Raw genomic sequence first — 6,000 nt, 5'->3', positions numbered from 1 at the left:
ACATCAGGCCGCTCTTTTATAGGTATAGAATTTAATGATTCTTAAGATAATTTGTTGTGGTCATTTGAGTTGTTAATTTGTTAATAGTAATAAAGAGAATAATGAATAGAAAGTAATGGCTTGGCTCGTAGATAAACGACCAATCCCCGGTAGAAGAAAAGGTTCCATTAGATCTATTATTTATTTTAGGGTGTCTTGTCTCTCTTTTTTTTACTTAAAGAGAGAGAGAGAGAGAGAGAGAGGAGAGAGAGAGAGAGAGAGAGAGAGAGAGAGAGAGAAAGAGAGAGAGGGAGGGAGGAGAGAAGTGAAAACAGAAATGGCAAGAAGATATTGGAACACAAATTTGGAAGAGATGTTGGAAGCAGGAGTTCATTTTGGTCATGGTACTAGGAAATGGAATCCTAGAATGGCACCATATATCTTTGCAAAACGTAAAGGTATTCATATTACAAATCTGACTAGAACCGTTCGTTTTTTATTAGAAGCTTGTGATTTAGTTTTTGATGCAGCAAGTAAGGAAAAACAATTATTAATTGTTGGTACAAAAAATAAAGCCGCTGATTTGGTGGCGCAGGCTGCAATAAGGGCTTGGCGTCATTATGTTAATAAAAAATGGCTCGGTGGTATGTTAAGAAATTGGCCCACTACAGAAATGAACTTCATAAGTTCAGGGACTTGAGAACAGAACAAAAGATGGGGGGACTCAACCATCTTCTGAAAAGAGATACAGTTATGTTGAAGAGACAATTATCTCGCTTGCAAACATATCTGGGTGGGATTAAATATATAATGAGATTGCCTAATATTGTAATCATCGTTGATCAGCAAGAAGAATATACGGCTCTGCGAGAATGTATCACATTGGGAATTCCAACAATTTATGTAACTGATACAAATAGCGATCTCGATCTCGCAGATATTTCGATTCCATCAATGATGACGCTATAGCTTCAATTCGATTAATTCTTAACAAATTAGTAGTCACAATTTGTGAGGGTCGTTCTAGCTATATACGAAATCCTTGATTAATAATAAGATAAATAAATTATTTTTTGGAACTACATAGATTTATGGAACCGGTTACTATATCTTGAATCGCACAAAAGAGATAAAAAAACTGTGAATATTGTGTGATTAGTTTCGTCGGTGTAAAAAATATAGAATTTGAGTAGGCAAGAGAAGATTGAATCAAAATAATTCTTTTTTTTAAGTAAAGTTCTATTTCTGTTAAAGGGCAATATGAATGGTATATCAAACGCACTAAACGGGTTATATGATATCTTTGATATAGAAGTAGGCCAACATTTCTATTGGCAAATAGCAGGTTTCCAAGTCCATGCTCAAGTACTTATTACTTCTTGGGTTGTAATTGCTATCTTATTAGGTTCCACTGTTAACACTGTACGGAATCGACAAACCATTCCAACCACCGGTCAAAATTTCTTCGAATATGTTCTTGAATTCATTTGAGACATAAGCAAGACTCAGATTGGAGAAGAATATGGTCAATGGGTTCCCTTTAGTGGAACTATGTTTCTATTTATTTTTGTTTCTAACTAGTTGGGTGCTCTATTACCTTGAAAAATCATACAATTACCTCATAGAAAGTTAGCCGCACCCACGAATGATATAAATACTACTGTTGCTTTAGCTTTACTCACGTCAGTAGCATATTTCTATGTGGGTCTTTCAAAAAAAGGATTGGGGTATTTCAGTAAATACATTCAACCCACTCCAATTCTTTTACCTATTAACATTTTAGAGGATTTCACAAAACCCTTATAACTTAGTTTTTAACTTTTCGGGAATATATTAGCTGATGAATTAGTAGTTGTTGTTCTTATTTCTTTAGTACCTTCAGTCGTCCCTATACCTGTCATGTTCCTTAGATTATTTACAAGTGGGATTCATGTTCTTATTTTTGCAACTTTAGCTACGGCTTATATAGGAGAATCCACGGAGGGTTATCATTGACTAGTTTTTGTTTTTGAAATAGTCTAGCCCTTTTTTAGCTTAGCTTGGTCCAATCCAATGTATGTGCAACTCAAGATAATCTACTTACTTAGGGACCATAAATATACAAATACGACGATCTAGAGTAATTACAAAAATATTACGATATTAGAGAATTGTAATAAAAAAAGGAAAAAGATCTAATTGAAAAGATCTTTTTCCTAAAATTCAGGGTTGGTCCATTTTTTTATTACTTATATTTATATCATATTTACCTTCAATCAATATTATCTTTATCTTGATATTGTTTTTGTTTATTCAATTTTAATATTATGAGTCCTAATTAGAATAGGAATTCTTATGATATCAATTTAGGGTCTATGATTTTTAAAAAGTTGTTCTTTATATAGAATGATTTCCATTTCAGTCAATTTCTTCATTCAATTCAATGATTGACCAAAAGAATTTTTTTTTCATAAATAATAAAATACATTGCATGAACTTAGCTCAATCAAATACTGATATTGATGTTTTATTTGTATACAATGATTTGGTCTAATGAATCCATCCATTTAGATTGTATCCATGTGAGATAATGGTAAATAAAAAATAAAAGGAAGAGACGAATTTACATTACAAAAAAACGATATAAAAAATGATTAGGAAAAGAAAGGGGGTAAAATTAGGTATATGGGATCTAATCGCTATAAAACAACTCTTGTCTATCCTTTGAGGAATAATTCTAGAATCCAATTGAATCTAAGACATGAATAGTTGGTTTATGTTATGTAAGAAACACATGTATATGGGATATTAGATATTGACTAATTATATACGAACTCAAAATATATCTAATCCAACCTACTACTGTGGATTTAGATGGGTATTCCAATAGAAGAATAGAAGTTCCTCTGTTTCGTCTTTGACTCTGAATTGAATGAATAAAGAGATAAAATAAAGACGAAAACAAATAATTCAAAGCAAAGAATGGGTTGGAAAAAAGAAAGGGAATAACAAAGTATGTGCAGATTCAAAAAAATCTAGCGGATAGGACCTAAAAAAAAGATGTCGAAATAGTTCAGACGGTTCAATAATCTTCTCACTTCCATTCAAAGTTCTTCGTTACTTCGGCAGGTTAAATCTTAGCGATGGAATAATATAAAAAAGTCAAAATTCATTAGATGATTGTATCATTAACCATTTTTTTATTTTGGTGTGAGGAACATATCATGAATCCACTGATTTCTACTACTTCTGTTATTGCTGCTGGGTTGGCTATCGGGCTTGCTTCTATTGGACCTGGAGTTGGTCAAGGTACTGCTGCGGGCCAAGCTGTAGAAGGTATCGCAAGACAACCCGACGCGAAGGGAAAAATACGAGGTACTTTATTGCTTAGTTTGGCTTTTATGGAAGCTTTAACAATTTATAGGTTGGTTGTAGCATTGGCACTCTTATTTGTGAATCCCTTTGTTTAATCCTATAAACATGAGAATTTTGTATTTTTTTTCTTATTTTATAGCTTGGGACTTACTCCTCGCTTTTTTGAATTCTATCAAGATTTCACCCCTACAATTAATTATTTTTGGGGACAATAATCCATGGGAAGGATTAATTTGAAGATGAGGAATTATCACACTGACTCGCTTTCTTCCTTCCCCTTCTTAGTTTCGGGGTTAATACCGATATTTTAATAACAAATCCAATATATCTAAGTGTAGTACTTGGTATATTGATCTTTTTTGGAAAGGGAGTGTGTGTGAGTTGTTTATTTCAAGAATAGGCTGGATTCACTCAGTTGTACTTTTTTTCATTATAAATAGGAAAGAAAAGAGTGCATGATCTCGCGAATTACTTTTGAATAAATTTTTAAAATCATATTATAGAACCATAGCATTTCGTGATTCATTGGTACATCGACTTTGATTCTTTATTAACCAACAATCTAGGACCATTAACATGGTTAAGGCCAAACCCGTGTGAAGTTCAGATGTAGTAGGGTACTCTTTCTACTACTATGTTACTAAATACAGAAATATTTTCAAAACAAAAATGTTTTTTCGATATAAAACACTCATGTCGATAAAACGATTTGAGCCCCTTTTTCCAATGCTAAATCGATGACTTATGTATAAAGGGAGAAGAATTCTTTGAATTTGAAAAAAAAAAAGAAACAACTTTGCTGAAAAATTACAATTATACATTATACAATTCTAAGTCCAATTAGAAATTCCAAATTATATGTAAAATTTTTATTTTTTATTTTTTATTATACTTTTTAGTTTTTTGATATATTTTCTATTTTGGTCAGAAGAATCCTCCGAATATTCTGGTCTTGGATTAGCAATTAGTTTTGATATTTTGGAATATGAATAGAGACGAGAAGGAGAGGGTAAGCTCATTACATTAGAAAAAAAAGATATTGGGAATTAATTCCCAATAAATAAGAAATAATTGTAACACCCCGTACCCGAGTCCGTCGCCGGAGTCGGACACGAGGGGTTTGCAGACTTAAATCACTTCTTTGCACAATCCATTTTAAATTTTCCAGGCAAGCTGGCTAACTGCGTCACTGTCACCTTAAAAATCATATCTCGAGTTTCACAACTCGAAAATCAGCTTCGTGATTTTTCCCTGAAACTAGACTCATATATACATCTACAAATTTTTTTCTAGAATTTTTTGTCGGGCCAATTAGTACAGTTTATTAGTCAAAGTCTCCCATGTTACAGGGATCGACTACACTGACCTTTGCGCATTACGACTTGGATATCTCCCTGTACAGGGCTTCAATACTGATTTCGTTTGTTTCTATAGAAACTAGACTCAAAAAGGAATCTATTCATATATGGCATGACTTCTAATTATCTCTGGTTAATTTATAATGAATTTCCAAAGTCGGAACAGGGAATCCAGAAACCGTTCTGGCCCTGTCTCACGAAAACTTTAGCATCTCATAATATACTATTCATATGAACGTTTCGTTACTTTCATATGAAAATAGATTCATCAAGGTTCGTTTGCATAATTTATTCACTATTTAATTCCATTCCTACTATTTTTAGTGATTTTCCAAATCTACATCACTGCTGCTGTCAGCATCTGCCTTTAAGGTAGACTTTACCTAGTTCATGGTTTCCATGATTCAACTAGCCCTTTTAGCATAAATAGCACAAATTATGATAGTGATTAACCATTCCCATGGCCAATCCTTGTTAAGCATATCCATACCAAATGAGTATAACATTATGCTCAAACATATATAAGCCATTTTCGCATGGCTATCCAAAATTATACAAATCCAAAGGGTCCATGACCCACAACAAAAGGGTAGTCCTATACATGCCATTTCGAAGTTCAACCAAAATTGTACCAAAAGGGGGCTTTGATAGTGTGGGCGACTTCGACTTCAAAATCCCGAGTCCGATAGCTGAAGAACCAAAATCTATAAAACAGAGAATCAAAGAAACGGAGTAAGCATTAAATGCTTAGTAAGTTTTGAGCAAAGAATTTAGACACAACCAAAGTATAGCATTCATGTAGCTAAACGGATAATTTCATATGCACAAATTTTCAATATCATACTTACTTCACATTACCAACCCTTTTTATTCATACACAAAGATCAACTTAGCCAAAGGCCGGTAGCTCATTTATCAACTGAGCGAATACTTATTTGTAAGGGCTCAACTAATTCAAAGCACATACGAAACATACCTCAATGTTGGGATGTTACAAGCGTATTAACTGAAATTTTTACAGCAAGATCATTCATTCCCAAATCACGTACCTTCGGAATTTAACCGGATATAGCTACTCGTTCAAATGCCTTCGGGACATAGCCCGGTTATAGTAACTCGCACAAATGCCTTCGGGACTTAACCCGGATTTAGTAACTCGCACAAATGCCTTCGGGACTTAACCCGGATTTAGTAACTCGCACCAATGCCTTCGGGCTTAGCCCGGAATTAGTATCTCGCACAAATGCCTTCGGATCTTAGTCCGGATATGGTCACTTAGCACAAAGCCTTCGGGACTTAGCCCGGACAT

The 6,000-nt window shown here is 33.8% G+C and overlaps 2 pseudogenes; both read left to right on the top strand.

Annotated features, from left to right (window-relative positions):
• The first annotated feature begins 313 nt into the window (after window positions 1-313).
• LOC121220046 (30S ribosomal protein S2, chloroplastic-like) lies at window positions 314-1,262 on the top strand (annotated as a pseudogene).
• Window positions 1,240-2,237, top strand: LOC121220324 (ATP synthase subunit a, chloroplastic-like; annotated as a pseudogene).
• The last annotated feature ends 3,763 nt before the right edge of the window (window positions 2,238-6,000 follow it).

Source organism: Gossypium hirsutum, chromosome D08 (assembly GCF_007990345.1).
Source record: "Gossypium hirsutum isolate 1008001.06 chromosome D08, Gossypium_hirsutum_v2.1, whole genome shotgun sequence".
Classification (NCBI taxonomy): domain Eukaryota; kingdom Viridiplantae; phylum Streptophyta; class Magnoliopsida; order Malvales; family Malvaceae; genus Gossypium; species Gossypium hirsutum.
The sequence above is the reverse complement of the archived record's forward strand: the minus strand, read 5'-3'. Positions and strand labels throughout refer to the sequence as shown.